The sequence below is a fragment of the Trachypithecus francoisi genome, unplaced genomic scaffold (assembly GCF_009764315.1).
Source record: "Trachypithecus francoisi isolate TF-2019V2 unplaced genomic scaffold, Tfra_2.0 Lachesis_group5, whole genome shotgun sequence".
Taxonomy (NCBI): domain Eukaryota; kingdom Metazoa; phylum Chordata; class Mammalia; order Primates; family Cercopithecidae; genus Trachypithecus; species Trachypithecus francoisi.
The window spans coordinates 26,967,359-26,993,737 of NW_022681470.1; the positions used below are offsets into that span (position 1 = coordinate 26,967,359).

At 39.8% G+C, this 26,379-nt stretch overlaps 1 long non-coding RNA gene across 2 annotated transcripts in view; it reads left to right on the plus strand.

The window, feature by feature from the left end:
• Positions 1-26,379, plus strand: part of LOC117075112 — a 75,309-nt gene that overhangs the window by 17,402 nt on the left and 31,528 nt on the right. For both annotated transcript variants that reach the window (XR_004433852.1, XR_004433853.1), the window contains exons 2-3: positions 13,417-13,486; positions 14,348-14,474. This is a non-coding gene — a long non-coding RNA (uncharacterized LOC117075112). The remainder of the gene's footprint in view (positions 1-13,416; positions 13,487-14,347; positions 14,475-26,379) is intronic.

Genomic DNA, 26,379 nt, shown 5'->3' on the forward strand with positions numbered 1-26,379 from the left:
CCATTCTCCTGCCTCAGCCTCCCGAGTAGCTGGGACTACAGGCGCCCGCCACCTCGCCCGGCTAGTTTTTTGTATTTTTTAGTAGAGACGAGGTTTCACCATGTTAGCCAGGATGGTCTCGATCTCCTGACCTTGTGATCCGCCCGTCTCGGCCTCCCAAAGTGCTGGGATTAAAGGCTTGAGCCACCGCGCCTGGCTGGAAGGTTTATGAAATGAGGACTGCAGTAAGATTCTCTGATGGGATCTCCATAGAAATCAGAGGCTATAAGTGAATTTGGAGGCAGAATAAATTTCCTTTCTGGTCTGCACATTCTCTCACACCGTACATTAGCCAGATATGTGTTATTCCCAGTTTCATTCCCAGCACCTAGACACAATGGCTAGCATGTAGTAGGTATTCATTAATGTTAATTGAATATATGAATAACTTAAAAGCTGACATTCTTATACTTACCTGTTTTTGTTTAAGTTGTTCAGGGCAGAGCTGAAAGTGGGAGACTCCCAGTTTGGGAGATGACCTACAGAATATGTGAAAAGCTTGTGAACAATACCAGACAGAAAAAGATAGCGAAGTCAAAGACCAGTTGGAAGGAAAAGGAATGATCTCATATTGAGACTTACAGGTCAGGAGGAGGCAACAGGTTCCTGCCAGTAAAGCTTTTCATTGCAGCCTTAGTGACTATCATCTAGGCCTTCATGCCAGGATGGCAGAGAAATGCTGTCTCTGTTCTTCACTGCCCTCCAACAGACTTTCAGTTATGAGATGAACAAGTTCTGGGGATCTAATATACTGCATGGGTGGTGAGGGATGTATTCATGAATTTGGTTGTGATGATACACAATGTTTACAAATATCAAGTCATCATGTTCTACATTTGAATATATACAATCTATTTGTCACTTAAATATTTTTATCAAGAAATAAAGAAATGAGAAGAAACCTTTTCAACTCTGGAGAGACCAATAAGTCAGGTAATGGCAGAATGAGGAGGAAGGCGAAGAAGTATGGAGAGTTTGAAATAGAGAACAATGAATAAAATGTATTTTCCTTTTTTTTGTCCATAATAACAAACTTTCTAAGATACGGAAAGTTTATTTTGGTTTAACTTTAGGTAACCCTATTGATATGGCCAAGTTTCCACACTAATGTCAGCAGTAGAATTGTGCAGGCTCTGAAATGAGGGATAATGTGGAAATGATCACTGGCTGGGATAGGACATTGTAATACTTGCCTAGTCTTCCATCTAAAAGTTAACTTACTTAGCTTCAGTGGGCAAAGAATACATCTGGTGACCTACTTAAAACAGGCCACACTTAAAGCTGTCCTGTGTTAAAGGGGACTCTCTTAAATGGACCACCCCGAATGTTACAAGAGATGGTGTCTTTCTGCCAATAAGCTTAGCAGTGTTTTATAAATAAAAAGATGATGTTAGGGAGAAGGGTTCTTCCGCCCTCTTTCTCTTTGTCTCTGCCTCTGTACGTCTGTCTTTTAATTCACATAGAGAATTTTATTATATAAATCTTCTGCTAATCTGTGCAATGACAAAGCAATTTCAACCCAGGAAAAATGATTCTACTCCCTTGCCTCTTACGTGAAATAAGACTGTTTCAGTTTTGTGAAAAACTAGGGCAGACTACATTCTACAGAAGCAACTTTTCTAAGTGACAGTAGATCCTCTAATCACTTCTTGGTTCCTACAGGACTTCTGCTGGGTCCCTGAAAGAAACCTCGCGTTCAGGGCGGAAACACGAAATGTAGGCTAGATGACAGCTGCTTCAAGAATGCAGTTGCTGGCTATCTCCTGACAGGGGGTTCTGTTGTGCTTTGAAGAATAATATGAAAATTCAAGCTCAGAATAAGCTTCTGTAATTTGAAAATTAAAACTCCACCCTAAACCTTCACCAGCATGTGAAGCCAAATCCTTTTAGATGTGCAAGAGGGATCTGTTTACTTTGTATGGAAAATCATTTTCTTTTTATTAGCAAGCTCTAGGGTTTCCTGATGATCTGAAGGGCTCCTGCCTTTCTGAGGGCAGTCCTGGGGCACTCTTGGCACAAATAGAGGCCAGAGAGATTGGAAATATTATTTTGCAACATTTTCTGCCTGGTTTTAAAGTCAAGGAAGACAAATGGTTCGGATAATTTCAGCAATACCTTTGAATGTGAATTGCCTCGTTGTCCTGAGCTGACCTAGTGAGGTTAAAATCAAACCAAACCCAAACAAACAAAAAAATAAAAATAAAAACTGAAACCAACATGCCATGAACAACTCTTCCCTTCCTCAGCCAGCCTGTTTGACCCAGAAAAAGGTAGCTCTCTTTTCCCTATTGTCAAAACCAACATAAGAATCTGCTCATTGCTTTTTGGACTCATGATGGGGAAGGGCGGGGTGGGGTGGGTAGCAGGGGGTTCAGTAATTGTCTTAGTGTTTCTTTTTTTTTTTTTTTTTTGCTGCTATAACAGAATATCACAGAGTGAGCAACTTATAAACAATAGTAGTTTATTTGGCTCACAGTTCTGGAGGCTGAGAAGTCCAAGATCAAGGGACTATATCTAGTGAGGGCCTTCTTGCTGCATTACAACATAGCAGAAGGCATCACATGGTGAGAGAACATGACATTTAACATAAGATTGAATTCACAGCCTCAAGTCCTTTTATAATTGGCATTAATCCATTTATGAGGGCAGGAGTCCTCATGGGAGTCCTCATGATTTAAACACATCCCATTAGGCCCCACCTCCCACCGCTGTTGCACTTGGGATTAAGTTTCCAACATATGCCTTTTGGGGGACACATTTAAACCATTACAGTTGTCATTAAATCTTTTTATTGATGTCACCATGCTCACTTTTATCTTCTTCCTGTTGTTGAATTGTTCACCTCTAATAAGCAAGCCATCCTGATTTGTTCTCATCTCACCTTAAATTCCACCAAGAGACCTCCTTTATCAGATTTATCTTGAACATTCCAGCCCACAGTTATCTCCCCATCTCTCACTCATAGCAGAAATATTATTCAGGTCCCCAAGCACTCTACTACTGGAATCCAGGTATTTTTTTTCCACCCCCCTGCCTCTTATGTGAAATAAGACTGTTTCTAGCAATCTGCTAACTTTTGTGAGCTACAAGATCATCCCTGGATTTCCTACCCAGAGACTAAAACCCTTGAATTTCAGTAGACTTTAGGCTTCTTGGTTCAACCACAGCTCCACCAGTGACTCCACTGTCAGCTCCCTTTGCCAGCTCCCTCTGCCTTTTAAATGCTGTGCAACCCACACTTCCCTTTTCTCTCTACTTTAACATCCATTCACCGACATAAGATCTGCTCTTTGTTCATGTTTCTCAGCCTCCAGCTTTTCTAGTGCCAATGTGCTCCATTTTTTGAGTGATCCTGTCTGTCAACTGTGGTTCATTGTAAAATGAGCATGCCCTAACCTGCACTTCCAGGTGGCTTCATGATATTATGGTAATTACATTCCCTGACTACCATATAGGCAAAATGAAACACATGCTATGAAAGTAGGTATGTGTTATGCTGGTTCACAAGGCAAACTTTAAAAGAAAATGAGTGAGATCCCCTTAGGACCTTTTCCACTGATTGGCCCCTTCTTTGAATGGGGGTTCGTAATAGTCACTGCTTCTCTACCAATAGCGTGAAATGCTTGCTTCTGGATCTTGTTTTTAAGTCTTTAGAACAGAGAGGTGATGATAAGTGGGTACTGTAATAAAGCCTCACTAGTGTACTTGATAAACCTTTTTTTTTTTTTCAGATGGAGTCTCTCTCTGTTGCCCGGGCTGGAGTGCAGTGGTGTGATCTTGGCTCACTGCAACCTCCACCTCCCAGGTTCAAGCTATTCTCCTGTCTCAGCCTCCCAAGTAGCTGGGATTACAGGCACACACTACCCCCTCCTGGCTAGCTTTTTGTATTTTTAGTAGAGACGGGGTTTCAGCATGTTGGCCAGCCTGGTCTCGAACTCCTGACCTCAGGTGATCCACTTGCCTTCGCCTCCCAAAATGCTGGGACTACAGGCGTGAGCCACTGCGCCCAGCCTAGTGTACTTGATAATCTTATGTGCACTATGAAGTTTGAGAAAAGATAAGGGTGGGGTAATGGGTAGAGATGGTTTCACTAAAGAACAACCTTGACCCAGGTACTAAATAGTTACTTTGTGTATGTTCCTTATTTAAATGTGGCAAGAAACTTTCATTTCAGACTTATCAATGGATCAGACTTTTTAGAGTTTATTTCCTAGCTGCTAATTTTTTGGATTGTTATTTAGAGCATGAACTTAAGAAGCTGAGAAATACGAGTTCAAATCATCCTTGTTTTCTGTGGGTAAGCATTTTAGTGCTTTAAAATAGGATTATCAATTTCTCGTCTGTAAAATATGGGAGTGACAGTGCCTACTTAATAGGATTGATGTGACAAATAACTGAGATATTTTAATCAAGGTGTGAATTACAGTGACTGTTCTACAGTAGATACTCAGTAAGTGAGAGTAGTGGTTACAACCTAGAAATATGCTTCTGGCTGGGGAGGAGACACCCAGAATCAATTCTGTTGGTATTAAAATTTTTTCTTTAAGGTTTTGCAGATGAAAAGTAAGGCCATGGTTCATAAAGATTCTGAGTTCAGAGTAATGGACTCATGGGTTCTCACAGAGCTAGTAAGGAAAAAATGAAAGGGAAAGTCAGCATACACACACGCACACACACACACACACACACACACACGTGCACACACACCCCACCCCTCAGTCTTTCAGATAGGGTCTTTAACAGTAAACCAAGGTTCACTTACAGAGTTCCCATAACAAATGAGCATATGGTGAGCATTTGACAGTGGGAAATACATATCCTTTAAGGAAGCTCTTAAGTTCTCGCAAATTCAATAAGAATAGAAGAATGTCTTAAAAATCAGAAGATATCGGAAACATAGGGAAACTCTCAGTAGTTTATTCTTTGTTAAAACTTGCAACATAGAGGTGTCTGTCTATATGTAGCCCTCTGAGTTAGGATGCATTCCTCCACACTACAGCCTGGAGAAAACAGATCTGCGTGTCCTTTAATCCATGACCATTGTAGATCAAGTTACCTCTTTGAAAGAACTTTTCTTTCTCTAGCCAACTAAATGAATAGAAAATGATGTACTTAATTGTTTTCTAAATTGCAATTTTTCTCCCACAGATGTTTTTTATCAGTGTTGAGCCCAATGGACTCTGTCAGTCACATGGGGAGATGAAGTCATGTGGTAATAAAAGAGACGGGGTTGGGGGAGGAAGGGAAATACCATACAGTATATTGTCTAATTGAAAAATGTGCCACATAAATGCTGAACTTGAAATCTCTCCCTCCCCAAGGGCTACTCGTGACAAACAATGCACACATCTTCTGCACTGGAAAGATTAGACTTCTCCCCTTTCTCCATTATTAATTCAGGTCAATGCAAGAGTTTCCTTTGTTGTTGTTGTTTTTTTTTTGCCTTTTTTGGGTTAAGTCATTCTACTGGAATTGTGATGCAAGGTAAGATTCCAAAGTGAAATCTTAAATGCAAAGGTAATGGCATCTGATCCAGAGGGTGAAGGTTACAGTGATGATGATAAAGGATAGCATTAGATTAAACTCTAACTTTGTAGAAGGAAGATGAGAACTAACAACAATATCCATGGATGTGTCTGAGAAATGGTTGCTAATGATAGTGCAACCTAAAATGTTGGGGAGGCTAGGAGAATTACAGCACTTGGAAAATTCAAAAAGGCTCAGGCTTCAATGCATGTTAATGAAAGCTGGAACCATAAGTACAGTGGAGCAGGAAGGACAGAGAGAAGGGAAGGCTGCATGTGTTTTTCATAGCAAGAAGGAGAATGCTACAGATGTAGGACCCATGTCAGCATCAGAGAGATTAGAAGACAAAGAGAGGCTGATGTTCACAAGCAAACCTAAAGAAGTAAAAGGTTATAACTTCCCCCTCCGCCAATAGCCCATTATGGAAAGCAAATGAGAATTGACTGCGGTACAAAAGTGTTGGCCTAGAAGGTCCTCTGAGAGCTCTTTCTAGTTCTCCACCTATCTTCATTTGCACTGCCTTTTACCCTCACTTGACTGTGCTTTAAATTTTCTGTAGGAAGTGACTTGTAACCAGTGAGATAGTAACTAAGGGGCTTTTATCAGCCCTCACTGTCAAGAAGACCTCTCTCTTATGTTGAAAAAAGAAAGGGCTCTTTCCTCTTGTTCTGCCATTATTGAAGAAAGACAGCATCTGGTCATTATATAAGAAACTCAATGAATCACTTATTTTATTTTTTGCTCATTTAATTTAGCTATGTCTCATATTTGACTAAAACTAACTCCAGGGATTTCTCCAGGTTCTTTGATTGCACTGGAATCTTAATGAGTCATCCATTTCTTTGAAATATGAGGATTATTACCCAAGTTTTATAATCCTTTAACTAAACAGTAATTTTTTGTAGTAATATTTGGAATAGCTAGATTCAAACTGCGTAAGAGAGAGTCACCATGTATAATACCAAAGCTTTATGGGGAAAAATCACATTGCATTAAGTTGCAGATGATTAGGGATTTGTCTGGGCTTTAAAACATACTTCAACCTTTCTGTTTCTCAGTGTTCATCTCTGTATTAAAATAAACATCCTCCTCATTATCATGATTGTCATTGTCATCGTCATCAGCATCATCATCACTTTTCTCTTCATCTTACCTTCTTGTTCTTCTTCCTCTTCTTTTTCCCTATTCTGCCCTGTCCTTTGTTTCTGTCCCCTACCTCCTTCTCCTCTTTCTTCTTTTTCTTGTCTCTTCTTGCATTTCTTTTCCCTTTTTTCTTTTACCTATCCTTCTCCTTCTCTTCATGTTTTCTTTTTTTCTCTTTCACTTTTTTCTTCCCCTCTCTCACTTCCTTCTTTCCATTTTCTCTATATATTTTTGACTTTTCACTCTGGGTCAAGGTTTAGTGAAGCCTCTTACTTATGTCATCTCATCATATCTTGGTAATGGGCCTAAATATTATTTTAAGAAAGGCAAAAGAAGTATCAGAAAGGAATAATTAATTTATTTATTTACATGGCTAGTAAATATGACTTTGGGTATCTCTAACTCCAAATCCATGCTTTTAGCCAAAACTTCTCTAGGAGACATGAAAAATATTGGGGGAGAAAGATTGAAATAATCAAAGTTGTAATTAAACTTTAAATTTATAATTTAAGAGTATAAAACATAACTTTAGACTTGTGAAAATTTGGAAGTTAATTGAAATAAGGTAATTAAAATGCTTATATGATAATATGGTTTTGCTGCGTCCCCATCCAAATCTCATCTTGAATTGTGGTTCCCATAATCCCCACGTGGTGGGAGGGACCTGGTGGGAGATAATTGAATCATGGGGGTAGTTTCTCCCATGCTATCCTTGTGATAGTAAGGAAGTTCTCACAAGATCTGATGGTTTTATAAGGGGCTTCCCCCTTCGCTGAATTCTCATTCTTCTCCTTCCTGCCACTTAGTGAAGAAGGATGTCTTTGCTTCCCCTTCTGCCATGTTTGTAAGTTTTCTGAGGCCTCCTCAGCCATGCTGAACTGTGAGTCAATTAAACATCTTTCCTTTATATAATAAATTACCCAGTCTCAGGTATCTCCTTATAGCAGCATGAGAATGGACTAATACAGTAAGTTGGTACTGCACAGAGTGGGGTACTGCTATAAAAATACCTGAAAATGTAGAAGCAATTTTGGAACTGGGTAACAGGCAGAGGTTGGAATGTTCGGAGGGCTCAGAATAAGACAGGAAAATGTGGGAAAGTTTGAAACTTCCTAGAGACTTGGAGGTCTCAGAAGACAGGAAGATGTGGGAAAGTTTGGAACGTCCTAGAGACTTGTTGAATGGCTTTGACAAAAATGCTAATAGTGATATAGACAATGAAGTCCAGGCTGAGGTGGTCTCAGATGGAGATGAGGAGCCTGTTGGGAACTAGAGTAAAGTCCACTCTTGCTGTGCAAAGAGACTGGCAGTATTTTGCTCCTACTTAAAGATTGATGGGCTTTGAACTTCAGAGAGATGATTTAGGGTATCTGGTGGAAGAAATTTCTAAGTGGCAAGGCATTCAAGAGGAAGCAGACCATTAAAGTTTGGGAAATTTGCAGCCTCGCAATGCAATAGAAAAGGAAACCTCATTTTCTAGAGAGAAATTGAAGCTGGCTCCAGAAATTTGCATAAGTTATGAGGAGCCAAATGTTAATTACCAAGACAATGGGGAAAATGTCTCCAGGGCATGTCAGAGACCTTCATGGCAGCTCTTCCCATGACAGGCCCAGAGGTCTAGGAGGAAAAAATGGTTTTGTGGGCTGGGCCCAGGGCCCACCTGCTCTATGCAGCCTTAGGACTTGGTGCCCAGTGTTCCAGCTGCTTCAGCTCCAGCTGTGGCTAAAAGGGGCCAACCTACAGCTCAGTCCATTGCTTCAGAGGGTGTAAGCCCCAAGCCTTGGCAGTTTACATGTGGTGTTGGCCTGCAGGTGCATAGAAATCAAGAACTGAGGTTTGGGAGCCTCTGTCTATATTTCAGAGGATGTTTGAAAATGCATGGATGTCCATGCAGAAGTTTGCTGCAGGGGTGGAGCTCTTGTAAAGAACCTCTGCTAGAGCAATGTGGAAGGAAACTGTTAGGTCAGATCCCCCATACAGAGTCCCCACTGGGGCACTGCCTAGTGGAGCTGTGAGAAGAAGTCCACCATCCTCCAGACCCCAAAATGGTAGATCCACTGACAGCTCGTACCATGCACCTGGAAAAGCTGCTGGCACTCAATGTCAGCCCATGAAAGCAGCCAGGAGGAAGGCTGTACCCTGCAAAGCTACAGAGGTGGAGCTGCCCAAGGCTGTGGGAACCCACCTCTTGCATCAGTGTGACCTGGATTCGAGACATGGTTTCAAAGGAGATCATTTTGAAACTTTAAGGTATAATGACTGCCTCGTTGGATTTTGGACTTGCATAGGGCCTATAAACCCTTTGTTTTGGCCAATTTCTCCCACTTGGAATGGGTGTATTTGCTCAATGCCTGTACCCCCGTTGTATCTAAGAAGCAACTAACTTGCTTTTGATTTTACAGGCTCATAGGCAGAAGGGACTTGCCTTGTCCCAGATGAGACATTGGACTTGGACTTTTGGGTTAATGCTAGAATGAGCTAAGATTTTGGGGGACTGTTAGAAAGCCATGATTGTGTTTTGAAATGTGAAGACATGAAATTTGGGAGGGTCCAAGGTGGAATTATATGGTTTGGCTGTGTCCCCATGCAAGTCTCATCCTGAATTATAGTTCCCATAATCCCCACATGTAGTGGGAGGGACCCAGTGGGAGTTAATTGAATTATGGGAGTGGTTTCCCTCATGCTGTTCTTGTGATAGTGAGGAAGTTCTCACAAGATCTGATGGTTTTATAAGCAGCTTCCCCCTTCACTTGATTCTCATTCTTCTCCTTCCTGCCATCCTGTGAAAAAGGATGTGTTCACTTCCCCTTCTGCCATGATGGTAAGTTTCCCAAGGCCTCCCCAGACATGCTGAACTGTGAGTCAATTAAACCTCTTTCCTTTATAAATTACCCAGTCTTGGGTTGTCTTTATAGAAGCATTAAAGCAGACAAACACATATATTAAATTTTTTTTTTTGAGACAGTGTCTTGCTCTGTTGCCAGGCTGGAGTATAGTGGTGTGATTGGCTCACTGCAACCTCCACCTCCTGGGTTCAAGCAATTCTGCCTCAGCCTCCCAAGTAGCTGGGACTCTAAATGTGTGCCGCCATACCTGGCTAATTTTTGTATTTTTCTTTTAGTAGAGATGAGGTTTCACTATGTTGGCCAGGCTGGTCTTGAACTCCTGACCTCAAGTAATTTGCCCACCTTGGCCTCCTAAAGTGCTGGGATTACAGGCATGAGCCACTGCACTTGGCCAGTAGTTTTTAACAGTATAATCTATAAAGAAGAAATGAAATAAGAATGTGATAGTACTTTGAAATATAGAAAGGTCTTTATATTAAATAATTATTTATTAAATATATTTATTAAAACTCACAGGGGATGCTCAAGGATGAATGCATGTGTTATTACAAAGGACTCAACAGTCCTTGGAAAATGCACATTTGTATTTGTTAGAATCAACTATCAAGTAACAGAGACCAAATTACCATAGCTTTACACTTTACAAAAAGAAGTCTGGAGATGGACTCTTCCAAGGCAGTCACAGTGGCTCATTGATGTCTTCCAGGTCCTCCATTCTTTGTTTCTTTTTATACTACCATTTTGAGTATGTTGGCTTTTGTTCCTTAGACTTGTACCTCATTATGCTAAGAGATCTGTTATAGCTCCTAGGATCATATCTCACCTAATTACATTATTACATTTAGAGACAGAGGGAAAAAGTTCTTCTTCTTTTGAGGATCTTTTTTTTTTTTTTTTTTTTTTTAAAGAAAGGAAATAGTTTCCAGAAACTGCTTCCACTCGACTCCCTAGCACACTTTCTCTTATGTGTCATTAGCCAGGTCTGGGTTACATACCCACTTCTGATCGCTGGCAGAGGAAATGGAATGGCAAGTGGGGCCAGAGAAGGAGCTAAGCTTCTTCAAAAATATAAGATGTCTGCTCGCTACCTGAATATGTTTGGAGTTTAATTAGCAAGTAAGAGGGCAAAATGGATGTTGCATAAACAATGAACACTGTCTGCTATATCACCTTATCCATTTCACAGGGAAAAAATATCTTCCTTAACTTCCCTCAACCGAGAGCAAACCAGTATGGAATATTTTGCCTTGAGGAAGCAAAGATGGGGAAGAAGACAGCATCCTATGGAATGTCACAGTTGGTTTGCCTCTTTCTTTCAAACTTTCATGTATTCTGTTAGTATTCTAATCTAAATACTAGGAGAATTGTGAGCAGAAAAGTAGAGCAGAATGACTGAAAATTAAAGAACAAGACAAGCTTTATTTTTTTGAGAAGAGATATAGACAAGTGAGGGATAGGCATGTAAATAAGTAAATATGTCACTGAAGATAGATGGAACATTACATGTGGCACAGCGCAAGGAGAAACAGAGTTCACTGCAGTCATGACAAAGGGGTGAGACAGGGACTCTGGAAAGGTCTGAAAGATTCAAAAGTAACTTTATCACCCTTTTTAAGAACACAGCACAGTGTGTCAATGGCCATAAGAATAGTCTAATATTCCAGATTGCTAATTGATGATGATGATGATGATGATGATGATGTTAATATATAGTGTTTACAACATGTCAGCTGCTGTTCTTAGGACTTTCTCCATGGTCATTTAACTGCTGTGACCGCACTACAAAGTAGGGTCTGTTATCATCCCATTTTTTTCATGAGGAAACTGGCACAGACAGGTGAAGAACTTCCCCAAGCTTAACACAGCTAGTAAATGGCAGATCTATGATTTTTTTTTTGTTGGTTTCTTACATTCTCCCAATAATGCTATTTATGCACAATGGATGGCCCTTGCAAATAATCATATTGAAAATTTTAATAACGTCTCTTTCATTACAAATTGATTCGGGAAAATTTCAATATTTATATACTTCACTCTTAAACATAAGCACTCTTTGAAAATCATTAGCAATTCTTCAAGAAGCCATCTTAGCAACAGTTACATAATTCACAATAAATATTAATTAAGGCTGTATAAGGAAGTTGAAAAAACCAAAGAACTCTGAACAAGTAATGTATGTATTTAAGTTATATTAGAGCAACAATTTGAACAGCAAAGTATTGTGCACATCCATAGCTCTTTAATTATAGCATAAGGAACATTTTAACATTTAAGGTGATTACACTGAGAGTAGGTGAACAACTGACTTGATCCAATGGAATTTTATCTATTGGCTTATTTCTTCTGTGCCTCTTCTTTCTTAGAATTCTTTTTCAGTTTGCAGTCTATTAGGGCCATTGTGATTACATCTTCAGTTAGCATGGAGCAGTGCAGCTCCATGGGAAAAAGGCATAGTTCCTTGTCAATATCTCTGCTTTTGGTGATCATGGCTTCTTCAACCACTTTTCCTTAACTTATCCAATGGCTAATAATCTTGGATCAATTTCAGAACCACAGCCAAACATTTAAAACCTGGCAGCCATAAGTTTTTCCTTTTCATTCACTTGAAACTTAATTTCATTAAATTACTACCAGCTAGAGCCTTCACCAATTTAGTTCGTTTTTGGATATTTTATCAAGGAGCCTTTCATTGTTTGAATTCTCTAAATGATCAACAACCTTCTTGTGATAGAGCAGGGCCTGGTGCAACAGCTCCTGGGTGGGGACATACAGGCTCATGAGCAGCAGGTTCAAAGCTACTGGCCACCAATGATCTACTCTAGCTGCCATATTGTCAAGGCCAGAACTGGAATTCAACCCAGATATTCTGGCCCCACAGTTCCTGTTCTTAACCCCTGGACTATATTATCTCTCTAGTGTCCATGTTTTACCTACTGTCTTAGAGTACTGAAGCCATGGCAAGGTTATAAATGGTAAAAATACAGCTAATAAAGAAGACCAATCAAGACTGTGTTATAAGGTTGAGGAGAAAAGGACACATGTGGCAATGATAAATTGCAATGTTTGGGGAAAGAAATGAGAATCAGTTATATTTTGAATGGAAACATGTTGGAGGAGGAGAAATTTGCAAAGTAATAATCAGACATGTTTCAGGTTGGCTAATAACCAACTGAGTTCTTAGGTCATCGCCTCTGAGAGTAGCATGGGTTGATGGGCACTGCTGTCCTGGCAGTTCTTTTTTTCTCTTTCTCACCATGTCACTGGCCTTTCTGGTGCACCTGGACCATAATAGCACTACTAGGCTGCTCTACCAGAGTACATTGTCTTTCACTGACATAGAAGAAATACCTTCTGATATTCCAGACACCTGCAATGGGATGGAGAATGGGAAGAGGGGCCTTCATTTTGGTGGCATTTCTTGTCTAAGCAGGGATGTGTCACTCAGTGGCAAGCTCTGCCTCTCAGATAATGAATGGGGCAGTGGATCATCCATTCCAAGGTCTTGAGGCAATATCAGGATACCTCTGAGGCTTAGTTTATAATGTAGTAGTTTCTTCTGTTTGTCATATGGCAAGGCAGAGTGGACTTTCATAATCTTGTTTTTGTGGTCTAGTGGTGAAGTCTTATCTTTGGGACAGCAGCCCAATTATTCATAATTATTGAAGAAGTAAGTCACAAGGTAGTTTCATATATGCATCTGCCTAAAGGTCAGATGGAACTGTGGAACTCCATGACAAGCTCACAGAATGTTCCATTCTCCATCTGCATGCAGCCTGATAACTGTATTTTCACAGAATTAGATACTTATAATATTTAAGGTATTTTGAGGTAATGTATCTCATTCAAATCTCTCTCTTTACAGATGAGGAAACTGAGGCCCAGAGAGATGAAATGATTTTCCATGTTAATACAGAGACAGCTGGTACTGGACCGTATGTTCTTTTACTTAGTAGTCAATGCTCTTTCCTATACACCTCCCTGGCTTGGAAAAATAACATTGTCTGGAAATGGGAAAGATAATTATAACTGGGACAATAGTAGAGAGAAGAAACTTTAGAAACTCTGACTAGAGCAGAAGGGCAAGCAAACCAGTTTGACTCAGCAGTTGTTTGAAACTGAGGCTTATTGGATGTTAAATTATAGGAGCCTCTATCCCATTGACTGAATTGTTTTTTTGTGGGGGGAGTAATCTTCTCACCCACATGAAAGTAAGGAATTCTTCCATAAGCATTTAAGTACTACTATTAAGGGAACTCAAAGAGGTCATTTACAAAATAGCTCATTTACCCTTCCCACCAAGAATTTGTTGCTTTAATTGAGGGGAGTGGTTTTTTGAGAATTGGCTGGCCCCGCATTCAGCTTAAATCATTTGCTTTCCATCTTACTCCTCCTTTCCCTTGACCTTATCTGGGATTTTACTTTATTAATTAACTTGAAAAGTGCTTTCTAGAGGTAGCATGAGCTTTTGGTTAAAAAAAAGTTCAAAAAACACCCCCAAAATGTAGTGAGAAGAAAATCATTTGAATTCCTATCCCCGCCAGGCTTCTAGTTCTCTTTTCTAACGACAGACTCTCAAACAAGCTTTTTCTGTTTTCCTAAGCTATGTCTAATTAAGTATATGTTACTATATAGCTGCCTCTTTTTTACACACGGCACCATATTATTCTGTGTCGTACCCTTTCTTTTTCACTTCATATTTCTTAAAGATGATTGCCTATCTGTGTAGAGATTTACTTCATTCCATTTACATTTTACAATATTGATAAAGTGTATTTTGTTTTATCTCTTTCTAGTGCCTCATGTGTGGCCAGATCCCAGAAGATGAGTTTCTCTAAGAAGACCACATGAACCATCCCGAAAGGCCTGTTGCTTCGAGGCTCAGGAATCCAGGGACCCCTTCCTATTATGTAAACTTCCTGGGTGAGTGTTTTATAGTGAAATCATATGTCAAATTGTGATTCTCAGACAACCTTCCCAGTCTGGCTTAAGAGGAGAGGGTTGTCGGGGGAGGTCCTGGGAAAGCCGACTTGCCTTAAGATTGTCTTCTTGGCTGCTGGGTGAAGCTGCACTCCTACTCTGAGATTTCTCTGAGGAGACATTGGGTTTTCCTGGCAGGCAGAGCTTCAGGCTACTCAGCGGAATGTCTATGGTTCTGTAGCTTCAAGAGGAGCCAGGAAGCTGAGCTTCCAAGCCAAGGGAAACACTGCTTCAGACTCAAGACCACGATTTGGCAGAGACCACAGGGCCTGCTGAATTTAGGAGAGGACTCATACCCCTTCCTTACTCAAACCACTCTTTCCCACTAAAAGAGGATGGAGGTGACATAAGAAATCTGCTTTATTCACCAGCACATAGCAGTTGCTTGGGTGAAATGGACTCCGGTCCCATTTTGGTACAATAGGAAAGGCAAGTGCCTCCCTCTCTATCTGGGAAGAAAGGAGAAGGAAGCCAGAGTGGAAATCAGACATCTCAAGTCTCAGCAGCAGTCTTGGTCTGTGCTTAGACAAATAATCTCAAGGCGACCCAAATCCCCCTGTTCATTCTGAAAACAGACAGTGCCAGAGTGAAACAGAATTAAATTGTTTCTCTTTCATGGCAGCTGAAGTGTAAAAACCATTCTATTCCGACTTGTGGTCAGAATATCCTGACACCTCATAAATTATCTTAAGGGGTCAGGGCTCAGGGAGGTTTGGGAAGGCTGCGAGTCCACACTGCAGTCAACGTTCTGCGCTGCACGGCAGCAGCGGGAGCGCCTCCTTCCTGGTCTTTCCGATAGGCAGGCACCAATGTGTAGGATGTGGAGGAATGTAGTGTCCTCAGAGCCAGTTTTTATGAATTGGGACAAGCATTTTCCCTCCTTTTATGCTTGTAGGATTTGTATGGCCACAGCAACTACCTTCATGAAGGTTTTTAAGGAAGTGAGAAAAGCACAGTGATAGCTTCCATGTCGGACAGAAATTCTAGGGTGGATTTATCTTAGCAGAAAAAAAGACAGGGGAGGGATGGAGACAATAGAGACATATACTTACACAAGATGAAGAACTAGAGAGAAAAAAATGAATCAAGGAGAAGAGAAAGGAAGGTGGGAAGGGGAAACGTGGGTGACAGGAAGAAAAGTTTTCTTGATTCAGATATACACCCCCAAGCGTGCGCGCGCGCACACACACACACACACTGTTTCTAACACACACACTCTCACAACACACTCTCTCACACACACACATACACACACACACACACACATACACATGCCTCCTCAGCAGAGTGGAACTCTTGGACTTCTCTGCCTCCTGGTGAGTTTCTTTTAGCCCCCACATTCATCTGTGCCTTACACACAGTAGGTGCTCCATAAATGTTTGCCTACTGGTAACATCCACATATTGGTCCCCAGAGAAGGAAACAGATTTATTTTGGGAAATTCCAAGTATGTAAAGCAAAGTCATTTGGAGCAAACAGTATTCTGATAGCCTGAACCACCATAAGGTTGAAAGAATCTGGGTATTTGTGGGTGTGTCTGGACATACTGTGTGTGGGAGTGTGAGTGGGTGGTCTGGATGGGTGGGTAATAAGTGACAGGAGGGGCCTTGAAAATATAAAGGGCTCCATAACTACTGTAAAAATAAAACTGGGAATAGCATGCCCAGACCTCCAGTCATGCGGTGACCAAACCTGACCTTGGCAGAGATGAATACATTTTGGAGATGGATTCAAAAATTATTAGTCAATGTTTTTGGTCCCTATGGGCTTTTTTTTTTCTTTTTTAAAGAGCAGCTGGGCGGGTTTTTGGCAAGGCAAATGACTGCCACAGCCTGTAGAATTCCAGAGCCCTTCCAAGCTTTTTCTAGACTCTTTTGTATTAATGCTTTTTTATTTCTGGTTCATTGTTTTCCTAATGGGATATGTCTTCTGCCTCCCCTCTTGGACAAAGGATATGATTTCTCACTGTCTCTGCTCTTAATTTCTTCCTTTATGGAAATTTTGTCTTGAGGACATAATTATGATCAGAAATACATTAGAAATGTATTGTTTTTCCTAATTGTGTCATCCATTCCTGATATCTGCATCTCTTAAACATCAGTGGCTAGTAAAGAGATGGAAGTTAGTAAAACAAGCCACGTCATGGATGGATGATCCTTCTCCCAATTCCTCTGGCCTGGAGAAACAAAAGAAGATCCAAGGCAGAAGACAGTTAAAACCCTGTTCACATCAGGCTTCTAAATAGGTTGCAGTATATGATTTTCTGCAGCTGTCCCAGTGCATAAACATGCTCATTGGAATGTTTTTTGTAATAGTGAAGGGAGGCAGGACAAAAGGAAGTATTGATGGGATGCAGAGGGAAATCCTATACTATCCATATTATAACTGTGGATACCTGACAAGTCTTGAGTTGGTATATGTATGTCTTCATACATATATCTACTAATATACCATAGCAAGCTCTGTGATATGTAATTTAGATTTTTTTAAATTAGAGAAATAGTTCACAAGGTTAGTAACACATCTTTAAACTTTGTGGTTATTTGGGGTATTAGGTGGTAAGTCTTAGAAATAAACTTTCTTAGATGCTGGAGATTACATGCTACAGGTTTAGACATTAAGGAGTGTCATAAAACTAAAATGTTCTCTAAAAGTACATTGATAACAACCTTCATACTATATCTCTATTTCCTTTACATATCTTTTGAGGTTTACCTAACCATTCCCCAACTAATCAGCCTAATTGTTGATTTCATACAACTACCTCCTTCCTGTAATTGCTGTGTACATTTGTGTGTATTTGTGTTGATTTTGTATATTTTATTTCTTTCTCATTAGACCATAATCTCATTGGGGATAGGAATCAGTACTTATCAGTACTTTTTTTTTTTTTTTTTTTTGGCCCAGGGTCTCACTCTATTACTCTGGGCTGGAGTGCAGCACCAGGATCTCAGCTCACTGCAGCCTTACCCTCCTGGGCTCAGGTGGGAATCAGTAATATTTATTCTGTATCCCCAAGTGCCTGGGATTATTTTGTAAATCCTATGCATAGTCAATAAATAAAGAACATATTCTACTCTCAGAGGAGCAATTTAATGCTAGGTTGGCTTGTTTTACTAACTTCCATCTCTTTTCTAGTCAGTGATGCTCAAGAAATGCTGATATCAGCAATGGGATATCACAATTAAGAAAAAAATACACTTTTAAAATTATATAATACTCTTCCAAGTCAAGAGTAAATTGCCTATTAATTTTCCATGGCTTTGTAGGTAGCAAAATGGCATTTAAACTGTAGGTATACATTTCTGATCATAAGCAATTATCCATCTTTTAATCAAATATAAACTATCTAGTTACTAAATATTTTAAAGTCACTTTTTCTTGAGGTATTCTTTTTAATTCTTCTTGGAGCATTCTATTGGACCCCCCACTGTCATCATCTCCTGAATTTTAAGCCTGGTCCTATAGTCCAAAGAATCACACATGGACAATCAACTGAATACATTTGACCTATTTCTGAACAAGGTTCTATGTCCTCTGACACCATTAACCAAAACAACTGACTTTAAGTTCTAGTCCTTATAAAATGCAAAATCGCTGCCCTAGCTCATTACTTCAATCCTCTCCTCAAAATCTTTTGCTGGATTGCAGACTGATTCATGCTTTAGCTCCTTTTCTCCCACTGTAATATTTGGCTATGTGGGTCCTAGACACATTGCAAAATGCATTCTACAGCTTTCTTCCTCTTCTTTCTGGAGATCCAGCATGTCTCCCCTGGCCTATCACCAAACTGCTTCTGTGTGCTGTTCTGCCTATCTACATTAATACCACCCATCCTGAGCTTAGTTCTCTTATGAGACTCCCTTTATTCAGCTCTCTTTATGGGAAGAACTACTGAATGAATTTAGAATGAATTGCCAATTAATCGGTAATGATGTATTTTGGAAAAATGTGCTCCTCATTCTATCTCTTGGAATATAAAATCTTCATCCCAGTGCTTCAAATTCATCCATCTATCCATTAGCCTGGGAGAAAACTATAATTTGTTTTATAAGGAATTCAACCAGGTAGATATGAATTAGTCAGATTCTAACATACAAGATAGATTTTGAACAAAACAATAGGCTTGAGAGGCAGCCAGGCATTGTTGAGAAAGTTTGTTCCAAATAACTTCTTTGCTCCTTTGGCATATGAACAACTTAGCTTGAAGTGCTTATTCTCTGAGAACACCCCTCTAGCCTAGAGAAGATGACTCTTCTGCTACAATCCCCAGGTGAGCTCCATGGCAGCAGAAGGGTAGTAAAAGAAAAGCCCGCCCCTCTTTTGGCTCTAGGGATTGTGAATAAAGGGAGTGGGAGAGTAAATCAGTGAAGCAATCAAACATCTCTCTCCCCGTTTACTATAAGGTAAATAGTAAGCTCCAAGAAGCAGGTTAGGACTTGGGAGGTGGCCACCTTACAGGCTGCCTTAAACTAAGCTGGGTCATAGTCAAACCAACCAGAGATTGTAGTGAGCTCAGGCAGAAGAAACTCTGAGGTCATCCTTTCCTGAGGCATGCTTGGTTCCCTTGTGCACAGACAAATTCCAGAAAGAACTGGAAATCTGGTTAGGAAACTTGGCAAAGCAGGTGTCACTGTATTGGGGAGGGTGAAACGGTTCTGTAGCAGGAGTTGCAAGGCAGACCCCTGGAACTAGGGCCCAGTGATAGTCACAGCCAAACCTCATAAGGGTCTCTAACACCAATAAGAGTTGAGGTGAGGCAGAGTCAGCCAAAGGTCACTGCTGAGCCCACCAAACCCAAGCTAAGACCTACTAGATGGAAAGTTAAACTGACCACAGACCTCAACTGTTGGATGCCAGTGAGGCAAGCAACACCTGTGTTGACAAGGATGGTACCCCAGAGACAGAGGGAGGGGACGTTGCTCCTGAGAACGCTGACTCTTCCTTTATGGACTTTGAGGTCCCACCAGTCATACTCCTCTTCCTCATTCATTCGTGTATCCCTGCCTTTAACCCAGGGCTGGAAGGCTTTCAAAGAAATTAGAATTTTTTTTTTTTTTTAACAAAAATGATGTTAAACACTTCTTAAAATAGACTGTTTATGTTATGGATCAAATGGAATTCCTAAGTTTAACTACATTTTTGGCAATTTTTGTCTCACCTACCTTTTGAGAAACCAGATTGTTTACTGATAAAATACTAAACCTTACATTTTTTGGTCTTTTCATTTGCTCTTCTCATTTAGTGACTCACACCACATGATGACTAGCTGTAGCTGACTAGTTAGCCTTTCCTAGGATATGAATATTTTAATAGGTCATTCTGAGGGGTCCAACTTTGTATACTGAAGGACTTAATTTTAAGGTTTAGAAAAGTTGTTGGCAAACTATAGCCCACAGGCCAAATCCAGCCTACCATCTGTTTTCGTAAATAAAGTTTTTTTGGAACAAAGTCATGATCATTTGTTTACATATTGTCTGTGACTGCTTCAGGGTTATCATGATGGAGTTGAGTAGTTGCATTAGAGACCATATGTAAGTATAGCTTGCACAGCTAAAAGTGTTTATTATCTGGCTTTTTATAGGATGTTTGTCAACCCCTGATATAGAATAATACGTGGTTTTATTGAGCATCTTGTCCAGTACCCTTTCTGGACAGATGAGGCCACTGAGGCCTGAGAATTTAAGGTACACATCCAAGATCACACAAAATGTAAAGGGAGAGATCAGGATAACAAACAGTGGAGTTTTAAACATGGTCAAAGGCAAGTGGGGGAAATCTGTACAGAGTTGAGGTCTTTTGAACAGTCTCATCTTAAATAATGCTCCGAAGATTGCACGATTATTATGAAAAAGCACACTAACAAACCCAAGAGGAAAATAAAAATAATAAATGAAAATCCCCTTCAACCTGTGAAATCACCTGGATTTTATGACAGTGGAAAAGACTCAGTTCAATTAGTGGCTCTGTGCCCCCTATACTCATAAAACCTGCATTTTGGAGCATTCGTATGTTCTTGTTATATATTAGATAAATGAGTCCCCAAAGAGGCTCTAGTGTATCAAGTTACTCAGTTTAGAGATTTGGAAAAGAACCTAAAAAATTGATTACTAGACTCCCAAATGAGACTTCAACAACTGGGGGCTGGGGGTTGTCTGTAACCCTGATCTGTTCTAAAAGGCTGTCAGAGAAGCAAGGGCTACATGATTTAGTGCCACCTCCCAGGCTCTTGGAGAAACACTGAGGAACAGAACATAGACCGGTTGCCACATTGCTACCTCTGTCTTTCATTCCACTGAAGAGTCCTCTCTACTTGCTTTCATTTTACTTCCTAACTTTATGTTCACTTTTTACCTCCTGTAGTTAGGAGCTGGCCCTGCTACTCCATTGAAATAGGGAGGGTGTTTCAGCCCTCACCTCATTTGACCCCTCTGAGATAGCTGACATTTTTGCCCACGCCCTTTTGAATAATGTTCTTTCCTCCCTTGGCGTCTCTAATGCCCTGTTCATGTGATTCTCCTGACTTGTTGCCTCTCACCAGGCTCATCTTTCATCTGTCCTCCGTTCTCAGAGGTGGGCTATTCCTCAGGGTTACGATTTCTATCTTCTTTCTGTCTCTTACATATTCACCTAGGAAATTTACTTATGCTCAGATCTTTAAGTACTAGCTAACTGGGGTTGTCTCCCAAATCTGTTTCCAGTTCACGTGTCTCTTCTGAATGATAGCATTTATTTCCATGTGTCCACAGAATACCTGTAGTCAGTGTGCCACAAGTATCTCAAACTCATAAAGTCCAAAGCTGAAACTATAATCTTTCCCCATACACCTGATACCTTCTCTGGTATTCTAAATTTACTAACCATCTACTCAGCTCTCTCCAGTGACTCCCGGGATCTATAAAGAATGAAGTTTCTAAATTCCACAAAACCTCCCATGACCTGGCTCAGGCTAGCCTCCTTGTATACTTGGCCTCCATTCTGCACACCCTTGCAGTTCCTTACTTTCCTCATTACTATATTTCTATTCCTTTGTTCTCATTGGAGTCACTTCCCTGTTGTTAGTTCAATAAGCATCTATTTAACTTCCAAGATGCAGCTCAAGCCCTGCCTTCTCTGTAATCACCCAACAAGACATCGGCCACTAGAAAAGGAAGGCCAGAATCCTTACTTCCTCACCTTTGCACTTTGAAGAGCTCTGGAATTCATCATCCTGACAGAGCAACTATGTGGCAGCAACCTGCTCCTTTTGGGCAAGGCTCTAGCTGACTGCGCAGTTTGTTGTGGAATTTTCCAGTTCTCCCACCCATCTGGGATTATCTTACTAGCCTTGCTTTAATAACTGTGGGCCAAGTGAGTGGTAATTCTTGGAGTAATTGAGTCAGAGCGTTGTCAGTGAACATTCTTCTAGGGAAAACAATGCAATAACTGGAATGGGGGCAGTCTGGTTAGGAGCGGAGTGTAGCACATTATTCAGCATTTAGTACGTTACAAAGAGGTAGCATAGTGGGGTTAAAGAGCATGGAGTCTGGAGTCCGAAGGCCTGACTTTGAATTCTGGCTCAGCTACTTACTAGCTTTGTGACTCTGGACAAGTTTGTTAGCCTCTCAGTGCCTCAGTTTCTTCATCTGTAAAATAGAGATGGTGATAATAGTACCCCCCAGATAGGATTGTGGTGAAGGGTATGTGTCTGTGTGTGTGTGTGTGAATATGTATATATATGTGGACACACATGTGTTACTTGGAATAATGCTTACTGTTTAATGTGTTACCTCTTACTATTTTTAGCTTGTTAGATGACGAAGGGGAAAACCAAATTCAGTAGCCTTGAGAAAGATCATTTGCAACCAGAGGGTTGAGTAGTCTCCCTCTTTTACACCAGTAAAAACAATCAAACTCTCAACTCTCCAATTAAACTGCACACTGAATAACAAGCTTATATACCTTGTGTTTGTTTAGTCCTTTATACTAGGCAAATAACTTTCACTTACTTTTATATTAGGTTACAGTAAAGCAAGAAAAGAATAAACAGACTTTTGAACATACAATTCTTTATTTTATGTGCAAATACTTTGATGAATGTCTCCTTAAATAGTTTGAGAAGCAATTATAGAAACTTCAAGCACTTGGGAGTTTCAAACACTGTTAACATGAACCACTGTGGACCTCGGTATACATGATCTCTATGGCATTTGCTCTTCACAACCACCAAATCCCAAGAGGTAGCATATGTAGGTTTATTGCCCCTCATTTTCAGTATAAGAAAACAATAAAAAATTAACATACAAGTTCTATTTTCTGACTCCCTATCTGATGTGCATTCCATTGTTCTTTTAAAAATTTTTAACTTTGTTTTATGTGTATAATATTTTTTTAAAAGTTGGGCTGTGCTGAATCAATTCATACCTAGAGATTCTATCTAGAGGCCCTCAGTGCCCTTTTGATAACTTTTTCCAAATTTGAGAAATTTTTATCATAATTTTTATATCTTCATTGTTACTGATGGTGACCAAAAGAAACTAAGGAGAGGTAGGGGATAACAAGAAGTAGAAAATAGTGCAACAAATAAAACAGATGTATTATCTATTTGCCTGTTGCTACTTAGCCAATGCTTTCTTGCGTGATGTTACTATATCTGTCTATATATCTACTTCTCTCTATTTCTAGCACCACCAACTACTCTGTTCCATGCTACCATGATGTCTTGCCTGAATTGCCGTGATATCTTCCCAAATGATCTCCCTAAAACCACACTGACATACTTCTAATATTTTCTCCAATTTGTTGGCAGAGTTACCTTTTCAAAATACAAATCTGATCATGCCCCTCTTCTTTATTTAAATCTCTTCAGTGGATTTCTTTTGGTCTTGAATAAAAGCAAAATTCCTCACTGGGGGCTATAAGACGCTGCATCATCTGACTCCACCTGCTTATGGTAGAGATTGCAAGCTGTTCAGTAATGCCTATTCCTCTTGTTCCTGTGACAGATGGTTTACAGTTTCCGGATTCCCTTACTGTTAGGACCTAGCCCATAAATACCTTCAGTGTGCATTACTCATGATCTTGCCAGGTGACTTCTATGGCAATACTCATGATGACTTTGAAAGCCACATCTTGAAGATAAAGAGTAGTATCAGCATGAATCTCTGAAGTAGATCCATCCTTGATCTGTGATTTCTTGGAAGGCTGTATGAGAAAGAAATACATGTTTATTATAACCTATTGTGGGGTATATTTGTTTCTGCAAGCAAGTCTACCATAATTAATATGTCATATCTTCTGTCTAATCTATCCACAATACTGCCCATGCCTCATTTCTCCACATCAGCTGAATACATCTTTCAGTTCCTCATCCTTGCCATGCTCTTTTATCCCAGGGGATCTTAGCATATGCTATTAACCTTTCCATTAGTACTTTCTGGTTAAATCCTCCTCATCTTTCAGGTCTCAGCTCAGGTATAACCACTTCCTGGAAGCCCTCTCTGAACTCAAGTCCCACTATTAGTTAGGCTCATCTCTTCATGTGCTTTTCCATGGATCTTGTGATGGTTGTGACTCTGCATTTGTGTTTGTGCTTGTTTAGTTATCTTATGCTCCTCCACTAGGGTGTAAATCCATGAAGGCAAGGACAGTGTTTGTTTGGCTTATTTAGCATCTATATAGTGCCTTGACATATAGACAATCAGTAATATTTGTTGAATGAGTGAGTCAGATTGTTGATTTTTATCACTGAGAAAAAAATTTTAAAAATATTTTAAAGTAAAATTTATAGCTGTAAGTTGTGATCCAAAAATGTTTTTTTTTCTCAACATATAATATTATTTGGATGCTTTGTGTTTAAAGACTTTTAATAATTGCTGACATGTCCTAAGATCATAATTTCAGGAAAACAAAGAGATTTGAGGTGACAGCTCTTGATGTGGCAGCCTTTTAGGCAGCCTCAATGGTTTAGCTTACTTGCCCTCAGCATGTTACTTTCCCTAATAGTTGATAACCAAATGCAATTTATGAACAATATATTTCTTCCTGAAGAAACGTCTTGTTTGGGAAAATTTACTAGGTATATTAGTCCATTTTCACACTGCTGATAAAGACATACCCAAGACTGGGTAATTTATAAAGAAAAGAGGTTTAATGGACTCACAGTTCCATGTGGCTGCAGAGGTCTCACAATCATGGTGGAAGGCAAAAGGCACATCTTACATGGCAGCAGGCAAGAGAGAATGAGAGCCAAGAAAAAGGGGAAACCCCTTATAAAACCATTACATCTTGTGAGACTTATTCACTACCACCAGAACAGTATGGGGGAAACCATCCCCATGATTCAATTATCGTCCATCAGGTTCTTTCCACAACACATGGGAATTATGGAAGATATTATTCAAAATGAGACTTGGGTGGAGACACAGCCAAACCATATCACTAAAGAAAAAAATATACAAAGAATAAGTTGTATTCTGGCTATAGTTTAGTGTAGTGAGGGTAGAAAGAGCATGGGCTTTGGATGAAATAGATCTGGGATCTTGGTCTCTAGTTAGGGTTGTAAGATATGTAACTCTATCCCTTGCAACAATTCAGACGTACTTATTCTAAAGAAATATTTATTGTTTGAAATACGTATTTAACTAGCTATCCTGTATTTTTATTTGCTAAATCTGGCAACCTTATTTCTTGTTCTCCACTTACCAGAGTTTGGATAGGAATTTTACCTTGAGAGGATTAAGGAAGATACACTATTTGAAATGCTTAGCATAGTGTCAGACACTATGTGCTGACACTTAGTGTTCCAAAAATATTTATTCCTTTTTAGATTCCACATGTAAGTGAGCTCATGTAGTATTTGTTTTTCTGTGTCTGGCTTATTTCACTTAGCATAATGTCCTCCAGGTTCATCCATGTTGTCACAAAAAAGTCAAACTCAAAGAAAGAGAGTAGAATGGTGGTTACCAGAGGCTGGTGGGGACGGGAGGGGTGATGGAGAAAGGGAACATGTAGGTCAAAGGCTATAAAGTTTGAATTAGACAGAAGGAATAAGTTTTAGTAACCTGTTGTACAGCACAGTGACTATAGTTTGCATATTGCAAACCTGCAAAAAGAGTATATTTTAAATGTTCTTACCACACAAAAATGATAAGTACATGTGGTAATGGATATGCTAAATAGGTAGATTTAGTCACTCTACAATGCATTTATATGTGAAAATATTACATTGTACCTCATATTTATATACAGTTGTCAATTAAAAATGAAATGAAATAAAAACATTTCAAATGAAAGAATAAAAAGAAGAATTAACAGTATTTAAAAATTTTATACTTATTGTTAAAATATGTTAAAATGAAAGTTACTTTTGTTACAATACTAGATTCCATTATTTGTAAACATAGGAGCTACCGTTGTGTGCCATATTATATACCATGTGTTGTTCTAAGAAGCCCTTCACATGTATTATTTTATTCATTTTTTTCAATGATCCCATAAAATAGATATGACATTGTCTCCACCGTGCAGATGAGACACAAAGAGTTTGGGTCACTGCCAACGTCACACCACTCACGGTGGTGCAGCCTCAGATCCCACTGTCAGACTCTGGAGTCTGCTTCTTCACCACCAAGCCATAATTTCTGTCTGTGACAAGCAAGGTCAGGTCCATTATGGATGAGCATCCTTTCATATTTGACAAGACCACTTCCCCTTAGCCCGTTTGTAACCCTGGGGCATGGGTGATGCTGTCCACCTGGTAAATCAACCATCCCTTTTGCACCCAGAGATGATTTTATAGAAATCTAAATATACTTTACTAGGTTTACATGTTAACATTAAAAGAAAAAGAATGTTCTCTGTTTGCCTT